Genomic DNA, 24,762 nt, shown 5'->3' with positions numbered 1-24,762 from the left:
CACATAGAAGAAAGAAAAAAAAACGAGAGAAAATTTCACAGACCCATCTTGTCTTCATTGACACAAGATCCTGCAGGCCTTTGAAAACTCTGCCTCGTTTTGAGTTCTCCTAGGCCTTCAAGCCTTTAGGTCTCAAAATCCAGAAAATTGTACAAATTTGTCTGCACACATTATTAAAAGCAATTGCATCCAAAAAGGATTAGAAATCTTGAGAGAAGCTAACCATATATGACATATATTGATTTTGGTATTAGAATAAACCAGATTACAAGTAAAAAAAAAAACCAAGGCACTGAGTAGACTTGAGCTCCATGGAAACCAACTTACGGTTCTTGCACTCTGTTTCCTAATGATCGGCGCAACCTGCTGTGATCTTTCTGGTCCCTCAGGATAGACTAAGCTCACTTCAGGAAGAGCAAAAATAAAGCTTGTGAAGTGCACACTGGGGCCAACTAAAATAATCTCCGGCCACCACTGACTCCACTCAGTGCAGCATCTTAAATATTTCATTGATTGGTATTATGAATTCAACTCACGTTGCAGAAGGAAGTTCTAATCGTAAACAAGCATATCAACAGCACCTTCAGTGGTTTTATGATGAGTTTTAAATGTAATATTTGTGCTCATTATGAACAGTGAATGGGAATGGGGAATATCCTGGCTGGCTTTGGAGAATGGGAAAAACCCGGGGACATGTTCTACAGGTATGCATGATGAAGAAAAAAAAAAAATCAGCCACTCTGAAATCACAGGAAAATACATTAACCACTGGTTTTCTTTCAGGTATGAGTGAGGAGGGGCAGCCATTTTGAATATGGGGGCAAGCATTAGCAGGAGCTAGTAATCTCGGATATGAAATTAAATTGTCAGAACTGGACATGATGTCTTGTTGCTACTGTTTTTCTTTCTCTTTTTTACATTGCACAATTGCCAAGACAGGACATGTTTTCATCAGTTATGCAGAAAATTAGAGAGGTAGGCAGCAAAGGTGAAATATCTCAATAGACATATATTTCAAAAGACCTATTTTTCTCTTACCACTTAAGGGAAAAGGCTCCAGTGAGGAAGCGTCTTTTAATATGTTCTTCTGCCGCCTCTCCCCTCCCCCACCTTTTCTGGGTGGAGGTTGCCAGATCTACTCCATTTGTATTCCAGAATGATGCTATATTTATCAGGGATTGCATGATACAAATACTTTTAATCACATGCTTAATTATGTTTTATGACTATGGTAACACCTCATTTGGCAGTCTGTGATCTCCTTCTCACAAGAATACTAGTCTGTGCAAGGAAAAATGGGAAAGCCTCTAATTTCTAATCATATAAAGTTTTCTACTTGCAAATTTTAAAAATAGGCTCCAATTATCCTTTTTCTCCCTTCTGTTCAATTGTGCCTGATTCTTGGAGACCACCTGAATAAATACCATTATCATTTGTTGGCAAGGTTCTCAGAAGTGGTTTGCCATTGCCTCCTTCCGCGGGCTGAGAGACCATGACTGGCCCAAGGTCACTTAGTTGCTTTGTGCCTAAGGCAGGACTAAACCCCAAGAACTCCCAGTTTCTAACCTTATGGCTTAATGACCACACCAAACTGGCTTTCCAAATTATTTTAATGGTGGCTATTTTAAAGCCTCTCTTTCTGCCTAGAGTTGTTTTTGATAGCCACAGTCCAGAAAAGGTGTGTGGGGGGGTGAAGTATGATTATTTATGGTGGTATGCTATTATACGATTTGTCTAGTTTTGGTTTTGCATGTTGCATGAGCCCTGATACTATGGTTTGTAAATAGTAGCTTATATTTTAGCATATCTTGTAGTCATGGATCAAAGGAACAATTAGAAATTAAATAAAGCAGATAAAACAAATTGCAGTAGGATAAGAAGTGACTATAAAAAGAAAAGGGAGAAATGAGAATATATTGGCATTAGTAAGAATACTAACAGTAGAAAATAACAAAAACTTGCTGAGCACCATAAGACATATAGTGGCAATTGTGGATCTATCTAATTCTAGGTAGACTTATCATGTTCTAATCATAGTTGCTATGGTACAAATCTTTACACAACTTTCTTAGACATTTCTCTAAACTAGTCCCTTACTCGGGAGATTAATATTAGGCATGAGGTGTGGTACACAGGGCAAGTCAGAGAAGCAAATGCAGTTGGCTCAGCCTCTGTAACTGAAATGTTCTTGATAAGAGGAAGTATGAAATATTTCCTCCCTCACCTTTGAGGGTAAGGTTAAAATCTCACCAGAATAAAGGTCCTTCTGTGTGGAAATGTAATAAAGATTTTTGAGGATAATATAAGGAGTGCACATAAGGACATCAAGGGTGAAATTATGTTTTAGACATATCGTTTTGTAAATCTAAATCAAATGCACTGTGTTTAACCTTGGTCACCACTTTCTTAAATCCAGCCTGAGCAAAGTGTGCAATAGGTAATAGATTGCAATAAGCTGAAGAAGCTGGGAGGACTTTATCATGATTTTATACATCTCAGTTATGTTTTGCCAGACTTGCATTATTCCTCTTAGATTAAATTAATGACAGGTACAGCAAACAGCCTTAGAATTGACAATGAAGATTTTGAATAACTCTGACTTTTTAGAATCGACTGTTAATAATAAAGGAATGATCAGTCAAGAAATATTCCAAAGACTAGCACTTGATAGTGATGAAGGCCTTTGAGAAGATATTGAGATGTGACCCTACCTAAAAAGATCCAAATTGTGCAGGCAATCATTTTCCCTCTGTGGAAAATCTCCCCTATTTTCCCTTCCACATTCTATAGGAGCAAAAGTTGGACTTCGACAGAATAGAAAGAGTACTGACACTGGCATATGAGAAGAATACCAAGAAAAGAAATACATGGATCATAAAACTAATTAATCCAGAGTTCTGTGTTAAGTCACAAATGACCAGACTTAGAATCTCATGTTGCTTAGTTCCTTTGTCCATTATGGCGAAGAGGGAAAGAACAGAGTCCAGCAGCAAGGATACAAGTAAAGCAACGATGGGTACAGCATCAAAAACTCAAGAGGCTAGGTTGAGGAATCAATCATCCTGTGTAAGATGTATGTGGTTACGAAGAGTTGTCAGCACCTTGATGGCACATAATCAATTAATAATATCAAGATCATAGTGTGGGAACTGATTGTTTTTATTTTTCCATTTTAGTTTAACTTGGAATCTGTTCATGAAGGTCTCATGATTTGTTTCACACTCAGTCCCTAAAAGTGACTGAGCTCTTCCATCTCCTTGTACCAATAATATAGATTGTTTGATTTCTTGGTACTTCAAAAATTCAAATTCCACATATTTTAAAGTTGCCAAGTTTGGGAAACCCTGCTCTAAAAGATTCCTGGTACAGGAATTACCTTTGTAAATGAATACTTTCAATCACCAAACCTTGTTCTCCCTACACCCATATATTTTCATCTGAGACCAGTTGTAACAAATCCGTTGGAAACAGAGCGGACTTGAACCCCAAAAATGATTGCAGCATGTCAGGGAATATCAGTTTCCTTTTAATGAGTTTTAATATTCAGATAAATTGCATCCTTGAGTTCTGAAGGAACTTGCTGATTTGTCAATTTTTATGTACTATTTTTGAGAACGTTTGAATAAGTCATGAATATTGTTCTGATTTTCAATGGGATGGGGTTGGGGAAGAGAAAAATTCAGGGATTTATGGGTTATCTAAACCTGACACAGTTATCTAGGGAAATGCTAAAGTAAATTAAAAATCAATTGAACTATAAGCCCCTGAAAAAAAGAATGGTTTTCTCAAGAACAAAACTTTTCAGCCTGACTTGATTTTCTATTTCAAGTAACATTCTTGATAGATTGTAGGAATGCTGTAAATATCATGTATTTTGATGTCAGCAATGCATTTGACAAAGTGCCCATGACATTCTGATTAGTAAGGTAATTGAGTGTGGGCCGGACAGCATGATAATTAAGTAGAAGCCTAGCTGGCTTGAAAATCAGAGTCAAAGACGCTTATCAATGGTTCCTTATTAAACTGGAGTGAGGAGCCCTGGGCACTGTACTCTTCAATATTTTTATTAATGACTTGGATGAGGAAGTGGAGAGGATCGTAACCAAAATTTCAGATTCCACAAAAGTTGAATTCAGTCCTGGTGACTTTCTGACATATCAATTAAGGCTATGCAAAGCCTTCCCAATATGCAAAGTAACAGCCAAAAAGCAAAAACAAAAAAACAACCCATTGAGAATTACATTTTCCATACAAATAGAAACATAGCTGAGTAGTTTATAAAGTACCACACAGGCCTTGCAAATCAAGTAGCTGCTAGAATAGTTTGAAAAGAGGAGCGTTGTACATATTCCCACATATTGCAAAGGATTTTTGAAAGTTTCACACAGCCAAATGCCTACAATGATGCAGAAGTTCATTTGCCATTGCCTTTTTCTAGAAAATCTAGCCTACAGTTCTGATATTTCCTGGTGATTCCCTCCTCCAAGTACTAACTATGTCTGGTCTTTTAAGATCAGCCAAGGTCAGCTAGATGCTACCAGAAGCTCCAGAAGACAAAAATAGTATCCAAAATGAGCTTGAAATTTTAGAGAAGAAGGTAATAACAACAGACTGAAAGTTCACAGAATTGTACTCCATGGAAGAAGAATTAAAATGGGGAATGAGGAATACTGTATGTATTCCCACAATGGTATTTACAGAATATTTTTTTTTTTGACATACTGTACGTGATGGTAAAAAAGGTCAGTGCAAATTAGGCTGAATCAAAAGACATCAATATTCTAAATAACAGAAAGGAATGGTTTCATTGCATTCTGCATTAATCAGGTCCCACCCTAAACATGTTGCCCAGTAGTGGGCAGAGCATGAAGAAAGATTCAGATAAACTGACACAGTTTCAGAGAAGGGCAAAAAGATGATCAGGGTGCTAGAAATTAAGTCATACAAAGACAGCTTGAAGCAACTGGAAATGTTTTCTTGATACAGGAAGACTGAAGGGAATAGGATAGCACTTTTGAAATCCCTAAAAGGATATCATACAGAAGAAGGTCAAAACCCAAAATGACATAGATAAGCTATAGGAAAACAAATGCTAGTTGAATGTTAAGGACATTGTTCTAAAAGTTGCAGCATTTTGCCAATGGAACCAACTACCCAGTGAACATACCCCACTCATGAATGAGTGCTACATATACTTCCAACTAGATCATGTGATTATGGGGAAAGGAAGGGGCTTAGAATGGAGAATTGGCCGCTTTCTGCAGCATTGCCCAATGGCATCTCCCAGAACCTGACACATTTTCTGGAATAATTTTCTCTACAATCCCTGGATAGATCTGGCACATTTTCATACAGAATGCTTCTTTTGCTGGCTTCTATAGCTAAACCTAATTTGATCCTGTCCTGTCCTGTTCTTAGAGGGTTGATGGACAGAGTACCAAGCTTGTTGAGATAGTTTATTCCCAACATGCACTTGGGTTGAAGGGAATGAAAAGAAACAGTGGAGGAGAAGAGCAAAAATTTTAGAAACACAGCCTTGTGGAATGACAAGCTAAATGTTATTAAAATTCTGACACTTCACAGTCAGTTTCAGAAGGTTTCTGTCATTATGATGTATCCAGAGCTAGACTGTCCTGGTCAGAGCTGTTTCATTTCCTACCACCGGATACAGAGATGGTCAGCGGATATAGGAAGTCACTGACACCTTTATTGTTTCCAGTGGAGCCATATAAAATGAAATGCAGCCAGGACTAGTCATTTTAACTCTTTTACAGGGATGGAAACCTCTCAGTTGTTGAAAATAGCATCCTAGGTCTCCTTTAAAAAAAATAATAATAATTGTTTTCCCCCCAAAGATATTTGTTACAACAGTAAAATCCACATCTAGTTTTGTATGTGCAGTTTCCCCTAACATACAGTGTTTTGGCAATCACCCCTGATAAATGTAATCTTGAAAATAAATTCCCCAGGAAACCATTTTAATGCAAATTTCTCTGGTGTCATTATTTTTTTTATGCAATTTAATTTTCCCAGAGCTGGCTTTTAAAATATAAATTCCCCTAATGTGAGTTCTTTTATTTTTTTAAAGTAACTGTCCATTTTTTTTTTAATGTCAAAAGCAGGGTATGTGCGTAATGTGTGTCTGAGAGGAACGGGTGACAGATTAATCGACAAACAAAACAGGATGGGATGTTTTGGTGAGGAAATCTGACTGTGTGGATTTCAATGATGCCATCTGTGCTATGGCAGCGTCAAGTGTTATTGGCTCCTCTCACACATACTTACCCACAGAAATCCAAGGTGGATCTTTTTTTTTTATGAATTCTGGACTTTCTGGATTGAAATGCTGCCCTCTGCACGCCATTTTTAAAGCATACTCCAAGAGAACTGGAATCTTATATGACATGCCTGATTTGGTCTGGGGCTGAATCATGACTAGTTCATTTAAGTAGTGGCCCAGCACCAGAAAACAGAAGTGTACAAGGGTTGCCCTGATTATATTGAGAAGCAGCCATCTCAGACAGCTAAAGTATCTGCCAAGCTTTTTTTTTCCCTTTGAAAAAAGTGAAGCAAAAAAACCAAAAACAAATTTAACTTATAATATTGAAGAAGTGATTCCTTGCTCCCTTTCTCACCCCCATTTTACAAGTGGATTGTATATGCAAGGGAGGAGTATGAAGAAAGAGAAAAAGAGAGAACATTGGACATACTGGAGTTCTTTCATTTTGTGAGACCATTTCAAGTCTCATCTCTATGCCAGAGAATGGAACAAAGAATCAGTTAATTTTCTTTTTCTGATTCAGAAGCCTGGGTTAAGTTGAGGTAAAACTATGTAAATATTCCATCATTTGGTACAAGGAAAATAGGGGTGGGAGTGTAGAGTAAAATTCCTTCTTAATCTGGAGTTACCTCAGCTTCCAAGTTCACACAATAGGTCAGGCCTGCAATTAATTTGGTTAAGCATACCAACCACTGCCAATTGTTATAAGAAAGTCCAATAGCAATGATACCTGAACTCATTTCTTTTTGCTGGAAGGTAACTGGAAAATCCGCTCTTTAATATCCTTGCAAGTATAACTGAAGGCAAATATTGCTCATAATGGCTGGTGAACATTTCAAAGTCCAAACTTGATATTCGGAGGAATTTCTTGATTGCCAGAGCTATTAAGCTGTGGAAGAATCATGGGGTGCTAGTACTGGAGATTTTCAAACAAAGATTGGACAGCCCGGGTCCTTGGGAAAGATTTGATAAGTGGACAAAAATGCCAAATCCCGTCGAAATATCTGGCTGATTGTGTGACCAACCATAATAATTGAACTCAAGCAAAGCTATCACGATACATGTTAGGAGATTGTACATAACAATCTCTTAACAATACAAAGTTAAAAGAAGAGAGAAATCTAATCTTGCAACAGGAAGAAAAGAGCTTTCAACGTCGATAGGTGTAGAACGATTTGATTTTTACCCCAATGTGATTTTTAAAAGGGAAAAAAACCCCGTTCCTTCTTACTACTAAACACTCCCTGAATCCAGCTGTGCAGCTATTACAAAAGGTCACTGCAGAGTGAGAAAATTAGTTTTCTCAATACACCCATTGGAAATCCCACAGTGTATCTGTCTGTGATGAATAGGTCACTCTGATTTTGAAAAAAAGGAAGAAGCTCCTCTTGAAAAAGCAACGAAGAACTTTATGGAGCTGAGGATAGTTGCTGCAATCATCTGAGTCTTTTTATCTGTTCATTTTCTGGTGTTTTATCCAGTCATTTTTTTTCAAGCTTGGACTGCAGTTAAAGGCCACCTTTGAGACCAATAATCATAAGAACTAAGGGAGAAGAATATATATATATATATATATATATATATATATATATATATATATATATATATAACAAGGCAAGGAAAAACAAATTATGTGACTTTGATTTAAAAAGAGGTTGCCTTGTAAGCATCAGGTAGCAACTGATGGAATTCAAGTTGAAATTTGGGAGAAACATTTGAATCAAGTATAAAGATGATTCAAAAACCACCACAGGGTTTTTCTGTTTCTGGCAGAGGAAAAACTCAGGTTGAAATGCAAACTTGCTGATTGCATACCTGGCTCCATGCGATGCAACAGTGGCCCTACCCGAGCTGCCTGATAGCCGGGGTGGCGGTTGATACTCCCAGGCTTATGGTTATGAGGAATTTCAACCTGCCATTGGTCGGCGAAACGTCCATGGCGACTCAGGAGTTCATGGCTTTCATGACGGCCATGGACCTGACCCAGTTAGTTCATGGCTCTACTCACACGGGGGGACACACTCTGGATCTGATTTTTGTCTCTGGTCAGTGGCAGAATGATCTAGAAATAGGGGATTTAGTCATCGAGCCCTTGTCATGGTCGGATCATTCACTCCTTCAACTGGACTTTCAAACTGCTAACCCTCGCCGCAGGGAGACGGAACCGGTTAGATGGTTCCGTCCCAGGTGCCTGATGGACCTGGATAGGTTCCTGACGGAGCTTGGGCCATTCCCTGAGGCTCTAGCTCACAGCTCGACTGAAGAACTAGTGGCGGCCTGGGAGAGGGCAGCCACTGGGGCTTTGGATCACGTCGTGGCTTTGCGGCCTCTGACCCGACGCCAAACTCAATTGGCTCCTTGGTTCTCCAAGGAGCTGAGAGAGATGAAGTGCCAGAAAAGATGCCTGGAGAGTGGTTGGAGGGCCAGTCGTTCCAAATCTGACTGAATACTGGTGATGTCTCATATTAAGACCTACCTAGTGGTGATCAGAGCGGCGAAGTCTAACTACTTTTCCAATCTGATTGCATCTGCAGATAATCACCAAGCCGCCCTGTTCAGGGTGACCTGCTCCCTTCTCCATCTGGGAGCGCGGGAAGACCCCTTGCAGGGCAGGGCTGAGGATTTTGTGCAATATCTGCATGATAAAATCGCTCAGATTCGGAAGGGTTTGGATTCCGACTGGGTAGATCCAGATGGGGTGATGGAGGTGGGTCTTGAGAATGTTAGCTGGGAGGAGTTTGACCTTGTGACTCCCGAGGACATGGACAGGGTTCTGGGTAGGTTGAACACACCACATGTTTATTGGACCAGTGTCCCTCCTGGTTGGTGCTGGCTTCCCAGGAGGTTACACGAGGCTGGCTCCAGGGGATTGTCAACGCTTCTTTGAGTGAGAGTTTCTTTCCCGCTGCCTTGAAAGAGGCAGTGGTGAGGCCCCTCCGCAAGAAGCTTTCTCTGGACCTGGCTGTTTTATCAAACTATCATTCAGTCTCCAACCTTCGCTTTGTGGCGAAGGTTGTTGAGAGTGTGGTGGCGCGACAGCTTTCCCACTACCTGGATGAAGTGGACTATCTGGATCCATTCCAGTCGGGCTTCAGGCCTGGGTATAGCATGGAAATGGCATTGGTCACATTGGTTGATGATCTCTGGAGGGCTTGGGACAGGGGTTGTTCCTCTGTCCTAGTCCTATTAGATCTCTCAGCATCTTTTGATACCATCGACCATGATATCATGCTGCGACTGTTGGAGGGGTTAGGAGTGGAGGGCACCGTGCTATGGTGGTTCTCCTCCTTCCTCTCTGACCGTACACAGTCTGTGGTGGCAGGGGGGCAGAGGTGCCTAGGTTGTGGGGTGCCACAGGGGTCGGTCCTCTTGTCCCTCCTGTTCAACATTTATGTGAAGCCGCTGGGTGAGATCATCTGTGGCTTCGGGGTGGATTTCCATCAATACGCTGATGATACTCAGCTGTACATTTCCACCCTGGGCCACCCCAATGATGCCCTTGAAGTGATGACCCAGTGCCTGGAGGCCGTACGGATCTGGTTGGGGAGAAACAAGCTCAGACTCAACCCTTCCAAGACTGAGTGGCTGTGGTTTCTGGCGTCCCGTCATAGTCAGTTGGTTCCATCACTGATTTTAGGGGGTGAGATCTTGGCCCCCTCAGAGAGGGCTCGCAACTTGGGTGTCCTCCTGGACTCACAGCTGTCTTTAGAGGATCATCTGACAGCTGTGGCCAGGGGGGCTTTTTATCAGGTTCGCCTGATCCATCAGTTGCATCCCTTTCTGGACCGGGATGCCTTACGCACGGCCACTCACACCCTCATCACTTCCTGTCTGGACTACTGTAATGCTCTCTACATGGGGCTCCCCTTGAAGAGCACCCAGAGGCTCCAGCTGGTCCAGAATGCAGCTGCACAGGTGATTATGGGGCGACTCAATGTTCCCATGTAACACCATTCCTGCACAAGCCGCACTGGCTCCCGGTGGTCTTCCAGGTGCGATTCAAGGTGTTGGTCGCCATCTTTAAAGTGCTCCATGGCATAGGACCTGGGTACTTACAAGACCACCTTCTGCCTCCGATAGCCTCCCACCGACCAGTACGCTCCCACAGAGAGGGTCTCCTCAGGGTGCCGTCGGTTAGACAGTGTTGACTGACGACCCCCAGGGGGAGAGCCTTCTCTGTGGGGGCACCTACCCTCTGGAACGAGCTGCCCCTGGAGATTCATCGAATTCCCGACCTTTGTACTTTTCGCCGTGCCCTTAAAACACTATTATTCCATCAAGCAGGGCTGGCCTAAAATATTATTTTTAATGGGTTATTTTATGTTATTTTAGAGTGTGGGCCAAACTGTCTAATAATTTTAAACTGTTTTTAACTTTGATATTGTTGGTTTTTTATCCTGGCTGTATACCGCCCTGAGTCCTTCGGGAGAAGGGCGGTATATAAATTTAATAAAACTAAACTAAACTAAACTAAACTAAACTAAACTAAACTAAACTAAACTAAACTAAACTAAACTAAACTAAACTACCAGAAAATAAACCGATGATTACCTGACAAATTATTCAGAAATGATTAAAAACATTGCTTCTTCTTTGCGGTTTGATCTCCTCCTAATGATCCTGCATGATGAACGTATTTGTGAAAGAACTTGAACTATAATACCTCTCCAATTAAATGACTGTGGGGGAATTATAAAATGATTTCTGTGGTACATGAGAACAACAGACGAAACTAAAATTCAATCTGTCTTGTCTTTCTCCTCTTCAATAGGTATCCGAACTATCAAAGACCCATCTCAAAAGGAAGGTTGCAGAGATCTCCTTAAACACAGAAATAAAGTAGCCAGATGTGAGTTTATATGGTGAAAAAAAATCAGTAGATATTAGTGAACAAAGGTCTGACAGAGAGGGCAGTTCAGAAACATTAATTCTGAACTGTGACTGGCAGCTTTAAATGGCAGCTTTAATTTGCCAGAGGCACTGGGCCAGGTAGTTAGATGGGCCAGCTATATACAATGTGAGTTGTGTACTTGTCACTGGTGCAGTATGTTTTATTATGTTTTATTGTTATTATTTTCCTTGCTACTGGATGTTTTTAACCCTTGTTAGCCACCTTGAGTCACCTGGTGAACTGTCAGTTGATAAAATCATCAAAGCAGCTTCATTAATTCACTGTAAAGTTAGTGCTATTTTGGCACTTGGCAAAAAAGAGAGCAGACAGAAAAACAGAATGAGCAAGAAGCACAAAACACAGAATAGGGGTAGAAATGGGGGAAATAACCATTGGGAATGCAATAATGCTAGGCAACCTGATGGTTCATTTTGCAAGTTCTATAATAGCCTCCTGTTGAAGTCTAAAACATCTGGAGAGCACCAAGTTATTTATCCTTAGAAACTCTTTAATTCTACTTTTAATGTATCAATTCATAATTTTTTAATCATACCAGAATTCCAGCCAAGGAAGATTCCATTGATGGGAACAATTGAGGAGCATATGGCATCCTTTTCTAGCTCAGGCAGTGGATAATACAGTCCATGTTTCAGATAGAAAGAGAAGAAGTAGATGGACTTAGGGAATGGCCAACTGCAAGGATACAACCTGACTTCAAAAAAACAAACAAACAAACAAAAAAAAAACCTTCCAGCAATTTCTTTTACAGTTTCTGCCTTGGATTCTCATGATTAAAATGTAAGCAGCCTACTGATTTAATCATATCCACCTTTAAATCCCAGTAATATGAGTAAATCTGGATCCAGTTCAAGTCTTTCAATATATTTTCCCAATCATGAGAACTAAAGCTTTCTCTATTGTGGTTTTTTCAAGAAAGTGAAAACAATTAATCCATATGGGCATATGCAGCCTCCATTCTGAGGGTTTCCAGTTAAAGATTAGGACTGCTTCCAAATGAAAATGTTAATATGGGATTGTGAGTTAGACTGGGCAATCTATAAAAGATGAAAACAAATGAATGAATGAATAAATTTCAACCAGTTGGAGAAAGGGTGGAAAAGAGGAGAAGGAAGGATTGCAAACATTATAATCCCTTTGCAGTCTTGTGTTTTCTCAGAGCTGATTCCACATTTCTTTTTCCTTGTTGAAGAAGGTTGGACTTTGGGGACAAGGATAGTCAATGCCAGTTGAATGGATGTTGTAGCATGTGGTTTTATCCCAGCAACAATGAAATATGCAAATATTTTAAAACTCTGTAGCCCCTACCCCACCCTGAGCAAATTCACAGATTCCCATTTATCATCATTTTAGCAGGATTATTAATGGCAAATGACAATTTAAAAAAATCTTTGTTTTAATGCTTTGCTTTGATTAGCATTCCAGATATTTTACCACATCAGTTTGCTCATTAACACTGGATATTTGCCTTTGAACATGTGATCAACCTTCATAAGAAAGCATCGAGGAAATCAGATGTGAAGAACATGCTGCCTCTGGGATTTGCTGACTGGGTTTGCACCTCATAATATTCCTTGATGCTGTAGGATCGTCTCTGTGAACCAGAAATCAGAGAACGAAGATGCATTAAACTTTGCATTGAAAGATCTGTGGGAAACGGAGAGTCTTTATTAGAAAGCAATAGGCTGACCTCCAGCAGAAGGGAGGTTATTACTAAGGTTATTTTTCACAATCATCCTACAAGCCATTTCCTCCCTTATAAATTAAGCAGCTTGTTGGCAGTGTGACTTCTGGCAATTGTCCAACACATCAAATTAGAATGCAGTGATTTGTAAAACAGAACCCTTCCCAGTCATATAAATGTGGAGCAATTCTAGCCCACGGTGTTCTCTGTATATGGGCGAGGCTTACCTCTTGATAGGGCAGAAGGTGAGCAAATAAATATGTTTTATTGCTCTGGATGGATGAAACATGCAACATTAACTCAGAACCTGCCAACTTAATTAGTAAGTAGTAATGACCACACAAGGACAGATTTCCGTCACACCAAGGGAAAATGCCCTTCATAGTTCCTTGGGGGAAAAAAAAATTAAACCTTGTCTCTGAAAATATGCATTTAATATTTCACACAAAATACTCCCCAACCTACATAAATATGTTTGTACATACATATCTACTCCCTCTGCTACTCTCTTTTGGGATAAGTAATATTTTCAAAGCAGTGGGGAGTCAAGAGTCATGGGATCAGAAAGGTAAAGGAAATATAATTAGTGCTATACATCTATATGTCAACTCATATATTCCCTTTTGTTCATTAAAATTCTCATCTCTTTCACTTTTAGAATTTCATCAACTCCTTTGAACTACACCTTTCTCGATCTTTCCCTTCTTTGAAATGATTCACTCTTTTCCCAGATATGTGGTTGCATTGTAATTATCTCAACATACTTCCTTCCTTCATTCTTGTATTGGACCTGCATTCATTCATCACACTATGTCAGTTGGTTTTACTACATATTCTTCTTGTATACCCCATTCCCACTGCATTAAATGTGTGTGGAACTCTTCCTTTCATATATCCAGATAGACACAGGTAAAGTTTTATTCCTAGCCTCTTTAAATTCTTTGAATAAACATTCATTCCTCTCCCAAAGGTGCTTTTTTCAAGAGGCAACTGGGCTTTCTGGTTTTTCTTTGAAGAGTTTCGCTTCTCATCCAAGAAGTTTCTTCAGCTCTGACTGGATGGTGGGAAATGGAAAGATTTATACTTCTTGAAAACAGCTGGACATTTGCATCTTTCTAGCAAATCATTCAGGTCACCTGGAAGTTTACCTGTGTCATCAAAGTCACCTGAGTGGTGCAAATGTGTGTGGAGCCTTCTTGGAACTGTTGAAAGGACTGTGTTGTAGATTGGAGATAGATGATGTTGTATCCCTCCCCCTCTGTTGAGAGAGGGCTATTCAATTTTGACATAGATGGCCTCTTTAACCCCTCTTTCAAACCAGCGATCTTCTCTGCCCAAAATATGGACTTTGTTGTCTTCAAAAAAGTGGCCTGTGTCTTTTAAATGCAGATGGACTGCTGAATCTAGTCCTGAGGTGTTTGTTCTCCTATGTTGTGCCATGCGCTTATGAAGTGGTTGTTTGGTTTCCTCAATGTACATATCTGCACATGGTTCACTGCATTGCACTGCATATACCATGTTGCTCTGTTTCAATCTGGTTGTTTTATCCTTGGGGTGGACAAGGATAAAACACCCAGGTTATCCTTTGGGAAAGCCATGACCTGGATGACTGACAATCTCCATAGACATTCATTCCTCTCAATAGGTCCAATACACCCCACTTTTTTTTTTAACCAAATAGTTGCATATTTTAACATTTACCCATTTCCACATATTCTATCAAAGTACATAATGTGCAATTCACTCTATTTCTCCTGCTAAGCACAAATACTTTGATATTTGCATTTTCTTGTTCATATTCCTCATTGCATCTTGTGGTCTATCTACATTCATTGGTAATCATTACGGTCCTTAGGCAACACCTTGGCATCATCTGCATACTTCAGTACACACATACATTCAAATCCCCAACCACAGTTTTTAGGTCAACACAATAGCCATATATTTATTCATACTAAATACATTAAATAACCAAATGAACATCACAATCCTTGACTTAGTCCCTGGGCAATGCTGAAGCATTCACAAAGCTTCTATTCTATTTATTCTAAGACACATGATAATTCCATCACATACCACTCTTGGTCCATTTAGCAGAGAACCAATCTACTTGCTAGCTCTGTTCTGTTCTGTTCTGCCATGGTTAATAAACAGTTCATAATAAATTAGTTATCTATAAGAAGAGCAACAGCTTTTTCCCTGTGTGAATGAATTATTATAACTACTCAGTCTCTGAAGGCACTTCAAAATAGCCATCTTCAGAAGGCTATGAGAGTGGAAGCTACTCTTGCCTTGAAGGACAAGCCATGCCAAAAAGGAGGAGAATCCTCACAGATCATGTCCTCCCCTTTGTGTTCCTTTGCATTACACCTCCCAATGGAGTCTTTCAGCAATCCTTCTCTGCTTTCTTCTCATAAACACCCAGCTCCTGGGTCATAGAGGGATTACAAATTGCACTTGGAAACACACTGGTACAGTGAGGCCCTTGATGTTCTCTCTGAACTTAGTGATTTTCTTGAAGACATTTCATTATCAAACCAGGTAACACCAGTGACTCCCTGCCAGCACTGAGGATAGTTACCAAGTTTGGTAATGAAATATCTGTAAGAAAGCTACGAAGCTCAGAGAACACCAAGGACCCAGTGGTGAAATTCAAATTTTTTTACTACCGGTTCTGTGGGCATGGCTTCGTGAGCGTGGTGTGGCTTGGTGGGTATAGCATGGTGGGCATGGCAGGGGAAAGATATTGCAAAATCTCCATTCCCACCTCACTCTGGGGCCAGCCAGAGATGGTATTTGCCAGTTCTCCAAACTACTCAAAATTTCCGCTACCGGTTCTCCAGAACCTGGCAGAACCTGCTGGATTTCACCCCTGCAAGGACCCCACAATTGAATCCTGAGCTAAAAACATTCTCTTCTATCAGTAACATACTGGTATATCATACAATCAGACAAATATTTAAATGTATCTATCCAGTGGTGAGCTGCAACTGGTTTAACAATCGGTTCTGTGAGCATGCGCTTTGTGTGTGTGCAGGCTTCGCACACGCACCTAATGTGCTTGCGCGCAGCGTTCAGAATACAGCAATTTGAAGCTCAGCTGCTTACCTTCTAAGGCAGCCCTGGTAAGCAAAACAGCAGAGGCGTGGAAATCAGCTGTGCCGCACGAATCAGCTGAACAGAAAGAAGGAAATATAGATAGGGCGGGGGCGGGTGGGCGGAGCCAGCTGATTATCAGAACTACCGGTTCACCTGAAGCGGTCTGAACCGGCAGCAGCCCACTACTGTAGCTATCTTAAACCAGAGTCAAAATAATTCCTAAGGCACTATATCCACTAATTAAAAAGACCCTTTGGAAAAGCTCTATTTTTACCCATTTCTGGAGGGCTGCAAAGGTTGGGGCAAGTCTAATTCCCATCGGTGAATTATTTTACAATACAGGCAACATAATAGAGAACACTTCCTTCTTGCTTTGGCTTTTCTACTATCCTATGAGTAAGGGGTTATCATCCTTTTTTTTTTTCTTGAGATCTTTGTGTCAAATGGGTTGACCCTGCTTGAAGGAGAGGACCCTGTTGGTACCTTGGCACCAATCCATACAGGGCTTTGTAGGTTAATAGCAGCATTTTAAATTTTACCTGGACACTATTGGTGGCTGGGTCTTCAGCAAGGTTTAATACGTTCTTGCTGTGTAGTGTCAATTAGTTCACAGACCATTGCATTTTGTAACAACGGCAGTTTTCAAATGGTCATTAAAGGCAATCCTGTGCTCAATATGTTGTTATAGGGCAAACATTCTCACCCAAAACTTTACAATTGAAATCCTATATCCATGTATTTGGGAAGATGCTCTTACTGAATTTAACAAAACTTACTTTTCAGTAGGCAGAGTAAAACTTTTACAACTAACCCTTTTATAAATATTGGATGAAAGTGAATAGAAGTTAAGGCTAAGCTAAGCAAAAGTGGTGGCAAAAGAGAAAATTGGTGGCCCCATCCACTGGTGCCAGGGACACAATTAACCTCAAGGAAATGTGGCCTCTAACAGATAATAGAATCATAGAGTTGGAAACGCTGTTAAACCATTGAGTCAAAGCCTCTGTGAGCAGAAGAACTCAAATGAAAACATCCTCAAGATCTCTGCTTGAATAATTCTAGTGTGTGGAAGCCTACCATTAGTTTGATGAGCTGCTTTGAGTGTGAGGAAGAATTTTATATTGCATAAATATAGCAGTTAAAATATGTCTTAGTGCACAGGTCTCCAAGCTTTGCTGGCTGGGGAATTCTGGCAGTTGAAGTCCACCAGGATTAAAATGGCCAAGGTTGTACCCCTGCCTTAGTGTAACTGAAGTGCTACTTTTGGAACTGTGGGAAACTGGCTTTGAGCTATTTTCCCCTTTTTTTAAAGAAAATTTATATTGCCGCTTACTCGCCCATGGCAACTCAAGGCGGCATACACAAATATAAAAACAGGGAGGTCTGTTGTATTCTGTTTACATGAATATAAAAACAGGGAGCTCTGAAGAAACTCATTGCCACAAGACTGTGATCTGGCCATGACAGGGGGACCAAAGATAAGTCCACCAATTCTAGGTCACATAGGCATTGCTCCAACAAGAACCCCAAATTGGGTGAGTGACCACTATTCCCAATTGGGCCCTGTATGACCTGGGACAGGCCCATGGAAGTCATGGTTTCCATGAAATCTCAAGCTACCTCTGACCCTGCTCCAGGGATGGCAGGTTGAAATCCCCCAGCACTATAAGCCTGGGGAACTCCACCACCAACCTGCAGTGAGGTCCAGGAGCCTGGGTGGGGAAGCTGCCATGCAGCAGGGAGGCTGGTACAGCAACAGCAATCCCACCTGATCCCTTGAGTCCAACCTAAAAGAAAAAGGGTATCATTGTGGAGCTTGTGCATGATATCCTTTTGGATATTGGAGTACTGCTATCTACTATCATATCCCCCCCCCCAATCTTCTCTTATCAAGCCTTTTTGTGCAGTCTTTTGATCTCCCAGTTGCCCTTTTCTAAAATATTCTATATCGTTGCTCTAGAATGCTAAGGTCCATTTTAATATAGGAACCAACAAGGATAGCAATCTAGGTCACCAATACCATTTTAGTACGTTTAGAGCAGAGGTTGGCAACCTTAAACACTCAAAGAGCCACAAAGGTCCTAACTGGAAGCCCCCATTCAATTCTGGAGCCGACCAGAAGTCCTGTTCCCCCATCATAGTCTCCTCCTAGTGTGGTGTCCTTTTTCCTCTGCTGACAGGAAGTCTGGTTCCTCTAACAAAGAGCCTCTTTCTAGCGCGGCATCCTTTTTCCTCTGCCTGTCCTAACAGAAATCCCTCTCAATTGTGGAGCTGACCAGCAACAGGGAGCCACAGCAGAGGGATGAAAGAGCCACATGCAGCTCCAGAGCTGCGGGTTGCTGATCCCTGATTTAGGGGAAAAATTGGTAACCCCACAAAACCTTATCAACCTCCATGATTTTTTTTACAGCCAGTGTTGCTTGCCAACTAAATAACACCACATGCTGAAGAAAACAAATGCTGTTTATGTTTGTGATGGTGGATTAGTATTGCTGCAGCAGTGGAGAGCAGCAATATAAAAAATTAAAAGTCTTTTACCTTCCAAAGCTTTCGCCATAGCAAAACTCAGTAAAACTCCTGAAACAGCAGTGAATTCATCCCACCATCTGGATGGTGGGATGAAGGCCTGAGTTTGTAAAATACTTTGTACCAATTGCCCGAACTACAAGCATGGTTGAGAAGCATGATTTCCTCTTCCTAGAAGAAACTGTTTCCAACCAATGCATTTTCAGAAGTTGAAGATGCTTCACATAAGCATGAGCTTAGCCCCTAATATGTCCATCTGTTGGGACACTGCAAGATAGCCTGGAGTCTTCCAAAAGTTCTGGGCAATAATAAATTGGAAGCCATATGCCCAAAACATTACAAAACATGTATGCGTTTATAGGATCATTAAGCAATGGCAGCTCAACACTTTGTTATCAACAACACGTAAAAAGACAATATAATCTTCTACTCCTCTCTCCACCTGTTCTCTTCAATGTTATATTGGAAACAGTAGCCTGCTAAATCTGACAGATAATGTGAAGACAGGATCATGATCAAAGCTATAGATCAGTGATGACTAACCTTTTTTTCGTCGGGTGCTGAAAGCGCACACGTGCACGCAACAGTGCATGTCCACATGCCCACACCCACAATGCAATGCCCCCTACACTTCCCCGCTCCCTGCGCATGTGTGCACAACTTCCCCTGCGCTCTCCCCCGGACCTGCCATGCATGCACATGTGACCCCCGGGCCCCATTTTGGGCCTAGCAGACCTCCCTGAAGCTCCTGGGACAAAAAATTGGGTGCAGGAAGGGGTGCACATGACCCCCCTGTGCATGCGACCCCCCCTCATGCATGCACACGTGTTTCCTGCATGCGTGGCAGAGACCCAAAAATCAGCTGGCCAGTGGGAGGTGCGCATGCATGTGTGGTGGAGCTGACCTAGGGTGATGGCTCACATGCCCACAGAGATGGCTCTGCATGCCACCTATGGCACGTGTGCCATAGGTTCACCATCACAGCTATAGATTGTCCATATAGTCAATTAGAAATCAGAACTAGAAAAAGGAGTTAATGCAGGGGTGAAATGTAAAATTTGTTATTACTGGTTCTGTGGGTGTGATGATCGTGCGGCTCAGCTAGGCATGTGGAGGGGGGCGTGCAGCACAGGGATTTTTGCTACCGGTTCTCCGAACCACCCGCCACCATCACTACCGGATCGGGCGATCCGGTCTGAACCAGGAGCATTTCACCCCTGAGTTAATGATTGTCAATATAAGGGCAATTTGTTCCTTTAGGCTGCTTTTCTCCAAGGTGATCTCAGCTAACTGGAGTTCAAATCCCAGAATTCTCAGTGATGACCATGCTGGAGTCAGGAATGGTGAGAAATGAAGTCTACAAACCTAAAAGCTGTCAGGTTGGGGAAAGCTACTTTAGGTAGCTGCGTGGAGCTCCAACTAACTGAAAGTGAGAGCAACAACCTATGAGAAACTTCAAAGTAGAGAAGCAAATTGGCGTAAAGACTAAGGGTCCTTGTCCACTGATAGTGAGATGGCAAAGGGAAAGAGGGTGCTTTCAGCTGACCTGTGATTGTGAAACTTCCTAATTTTGCACAGTGGAATTCATATACAAACCCTCTGAAATGCACATTCTTCAGATTTTGTGACACACTTTCCTAATTAAAGAAATGCTGACAAAAATGTGTATGCTAACAGAGATGTGCATGAATAAAAACAGTATTCAAAGCAACATTCTGTGGGGAACAGACTTTGCCAGGAGCAAGTTGCTAGGAAAAAAAATAGGATTAAAATGTACACATTAAGTAAAATGTCATGTCAAAAGGAAAAAACCGCACACACAGACCTCCCTACAAATGCAAACTTTGCCGAACAAAGGCCTGTCAATGGAAGTGTAATGGGAGAAACAGAATTTACAAAGAAGAAACTGAGATAAAAGGAAATGGAAACCTTTGTCCTGGTCTTCTCTGTGGGCTGCTTTAATGGCAGCAGTATCCGGAATGTCATAATTACAGTATCATCGGAAAGGCTTGGTGATGTGATCCAGTGTCTCCGTGACAGTGATATTGGACTTGTTTTGCCTTCAGGTCAGATATATGCAGCTTCATTCCTCTGCTTTGGTCCCCGCCCCCCAAACACCTGGCAGCTAGAAAGAACATAGGCTGGATGGCAACAACCTTCTAGAAGATTCATCCGTGTGCCAGGAATTCTTTCAAGTATGACCCAAAAGGCAGCTTCCCCAATGGGAATAGAGTGAGGAAAAACTGCCTGGGAATTAGTAACTTATTTGCTATGAAGGAATCAGGTCAGACACAATTGCTCCTCTCTGTACATGGCAGTTTCCTGCAGGGAACATATTAAGCCTGAAGGCAGAGGTGGTCGGTGTAAGGCAGGGGTAAAATCTACTTATCTTCCCTACCAGTTCGGAAGTGCGCATGCCACGCGTGCCTGCTTGCTCTGCTCTCTCTTGCGCATGCATCACATGTGCGCACGGACCCTCTGTGCATGTGCAAACCCTTCTGTGCATGTGCAGAAAGTAAAAAACACGTTACTTCCTGGTTAAAACCAGGAAGTAACGATGACCGGGCCTCACGCTGCCATCGCTACCAGTTTGCTGAACCACCCATCGCAATCATTACCGGTTCAGCTGAACCGGTTGGAACCAGTAGCATTTCATCCCTGGTGTAAGGAGAAAGAGATAGCATCAGCATTATCCTCTCAAAACAAAGATGGCTGTTTTCTCCAAAAACAGGGCTTCGAAACATTTTCAGCAAGGTAGGAGCAAAGGAAAGAGGAGGAGAAGTAAAAGATCGAAAGATTGAAGCAAGGAAATTATTTTCTGCAAAGCAATCAGCTATCCTGTCTTTTGAATATTAACCTTTACTTCTGTCAAATTTAAGCCGCACCTCTTTGGCTGCAGGTTTCCTGCACAGTTCAAGGTAATCCGGCCAACATAAACCAGAGACATATTGCTGATTAATTTCCAACATTACAATCCATACAGCCTCATTTTTGACATTGCTACAAGATGTCACCAATAATCGTAATAAAAAGTCTGATGCTGTCATGTCCTTCACCGCGGCACTGTGGCAAAACATAGTAAACTATGGCAGCCTTGACATGATCATCATTATAGTGGTTGAGCAATTAATTGTTCCATCTGCCAACCCTGCCTTGAAATTAAATAACTTGATCATCCTCATGACAGCATTCTTGCTACATTGTGTTGTAACATGTATAATGTTGTAATGATCGTAAATAATATATAATCACTGTAGTAAGATTAGCATCCCTTTAAAGATAAAAGATGCTCATTAATGCAACTGGCATTCAAACTGCATTGCAAAAAAGTGTATTCTGGCTTTTTTGGGGGCAAATTCTTGGAAAAAAAAAATCCTTATATTTTTATTCCAGAAAGGGAAGAACGGGAAAAAGATGACTAACCATAATAAATTATGCCATGTTGTCGTAGTAAAAATGCTATTGTGGATGGGGACATGACTGTATTTTCATTTTTATTTATTTGTTTAAAAGACAATAGATTGCCTTAGTGGCTGGAACGCTCTTCATTTAGCAAGTAAGAAGAACAGAGAATGCTTAGTTGCAATTTTAATTTTGGTTAAAGAAGCCTGAACACTTAAGACTGGAGTTTAACTCCAGTTAGTTAAAGAGGAAATAGCCTTAGAGAGGTTGTGCTTTCTCTCTTGAGTACTGTAATCTGATATGATTAGCAGTTGGGCTGCATGTTTTAAAAATCCACTAAGTCCCAATCAGCCATGCTTTATATTTATAAATAAAAGCAAATAGAATTAACATAGTGTAAGCCTTCCATGAACTCTCATTGCAAATGCAAAGTAATTTTTGTTTCTGGTTGAAGAAGTGGAGCCATTCACCTCTTTTTCATGGCAATAAAACATGAAATTGGAACTTTTCATGCATTGAATGAAGTAAGACAACAATATGGACATTCATGCCTCAGTTCATCTGTTTAGTCTCCAAGGTGCTACATCCCTTTTTGTCTCATATACTTTATTACACTGTTTATCGCCATTAGAAAGACCATATAATTAAATGGAATGCTAAGATGCCGTATTTGCTGCTTCCTCCAATATTTAGGATACATAGAACATTTCTTGCAAAATTAACCCCATTATCCAGGGTATCCTTAAAATCAACGTCTACCTGATCTTTGTTGAAATTAGAAAAAAAATTCCAATATAGTATTGTAAAATTGTATTCAAGACAGCCAGTATTATTGATGTAAAGTCAGATGAAGAGGATTATAAAATCCTAGTGTGAACATGTGTAAAAAACAAAAAAACATATTTTACATATAGAACCATACAATATAAGGATTGGAAAGGATCTTGAGGATCATCTATTCTACTCTCTACCAGGGTAGGAATCCATTACACCAACTTCCCTAAGAGAAGACCATACAAGCTCCATTACGAAATATTTCCAGATGTCCAGTCAAAATCTACTTCTCTATAATTTAAACCCATTAATTTGGTTTTATCTTCCAGGACAACTCTGAACTATAGGTCTCTTTCTTTTTCTACATAACATCCCTTCAGACACTTGAAGACAATTAGGATCTCTCCCCTCCAGTTCTTGTCTCCAACTTTTATATATATTTTTTCTGGGCCTCTTATTATCTTGCTTCCCTCTGGACAAACTCCAGTTTGCTAATATTGTTCCTAAAACTAAGTCCCCAGAACTAGATATAGTATTCTTTATTGTCTGACCAATGCAGAACAGAGAAGAGCGATAAATTTTCTTGAAGTCATTTTCACTCAAAGCACCACTCTTCCTAATGTAACAGAAATGATTTTTTAAAACATGACCTTTGCAGGTACTAATCCATCTCTATCACACTCCACATCTTCCCATATATTGAATGTATAAAGAACCTCAACAAATGATTAAAGTACATCAAAATACAACATTTCAAACCAAGATAGCTTGATTCTCTGGAAAGAGCTTTGTCACATTTTCTATCATATTTGCTTTTGGAAAATTCTTCTTAACATCTATAGGCTGCCTGTTATGGATGATCAGGTTGCTTTAGATGTCAGTATCTACCATAGTTTATTCTGACATTTCTGTTAATTTCTGTTAATTTGACATTTACCTACAAAAAATAACATTTATCACAAATAAAGAATAGAATAATGAGCTTAGCCCAATACGTACTTACTTGTAGGCTTCTAGACCATTTGGATTTTAGTAGATCAGAATTCAAATTAATTAGTCCTGAAATCACTCAAAGCTCAAGTGGGTTACATGAATGAAAGACCAAGTGCCTCTTCCTCTCCCTGCTTCAAATTGTCTTGTAAGTTGTCCCTGCATCCAGTTGGCTGGAGTGACTTGTCCCGTATCCAGTTGGCCAGGGTGAGCTGGAGGTGGCGACCCAGCTGGAGCAACCTGGCCACAGCAAGTTGCCCCAATCCACTTTCAAGAAGAATTTACTTAAACAGAGGCACTTCCCCCCTCCCACCAGAAGAAACATCAGCCCTGGCTTATGGGACTTGGGGACAGGGACAACTCATAGGGAGGGGAACCAAGTAAAACAAGTGATGCTGAAATACAAGCCACCTGTGAGATTGAGCATATCTAAACTTGAAGATGTTTAGTATTTCTTAAAGTGTCCAACCCTTTTGATTTGAAGGGATCCCAATTGGGAGGATATGAGAGAGTCCTAAAAGTTGCAGGGAACACTCTTGGTGCACAATACCCTTAAGTTCCCATCCTATGGAGAATCTACCATTGTCTTCCCCTCCCCACAAATTGTTCCCATTCTTGTGTCCCATTGGCCAGGGCTAATGTTTCTTCTGGTGAGATGTTTCTTCTAAAGATCTCCAAGTTTAGATAAACTCAATCTCATTGTCCTGTGGCCTGAATTTCAGCATCACTTGTTTTACTTGATTCCCCTCCCTATGAATTGTCCCTGTCCCCATGTCCCAACATCCAGGGCTGATGTTTCTTCTGGGGGAGGGGGAGGGGAAGTGCCTCTGTTTAAGTAAAGTATTCTTGAAAGTAGAATGGGATAACTCACTGTGCCTGTTCCCCTCCCTGTTTCATTCTCTCAAACTGTCCCAATATGGCGATATCCCACCCTGTGAGTTGTCCCCATCCCACATCTCTTTGGCCAAGACTGATGTTCCTTCTCTTTCCCTTTTCTTCTTTTCTTTTCTTCTTTAGTTTATTTCATTATTTTCTGCCTCGGAGTCAGTTTTTGACTACTGATAGCTGCTTAGACTAGTACCTGCAGTTTTCTTGGCAAAG

At 40.8% G+C, this 24,762-nt stretch overlaps 1 long non-coding RNA gene across 1 annotated transcript; it reads left to right on the top strand.

Moving 5' to 3' along the window:
• The first annotated feature begins 486 nt into the window (after positions 1–486).
• On the top strand, positions 487–12,835 carry LOC117673892 (uncharacterized). Its single transcript, XR_004593602.2, has 3 exons — positions 487–704; positions 11,052–11,129; positions 12,607–12,835. It is a non-coding gene; the product is annotated as an uncharacterized LOC117673892 (long non-coding RNA).
• Positions 12,836–24,762: the final 11,927 nt, after the last annotated feature.

This window comes from Pantherophis guttatus, chromosome 2 (assembly GCF_059756535.1).
Source record: "Pantherophis guttatus breed Tessera chromosome 2, ASM5975653v1, whole genome shotgun sequence".
Lineage (NCBI taxonomy): Eukaryota > Metazoa > Chordata > Lepidosauria > Squamata > Colubridae > Pantherophis > Pantherophis guttatus.
This window is presented reverse-complemented; position numbering and strand designations above follow the sequence as displayed.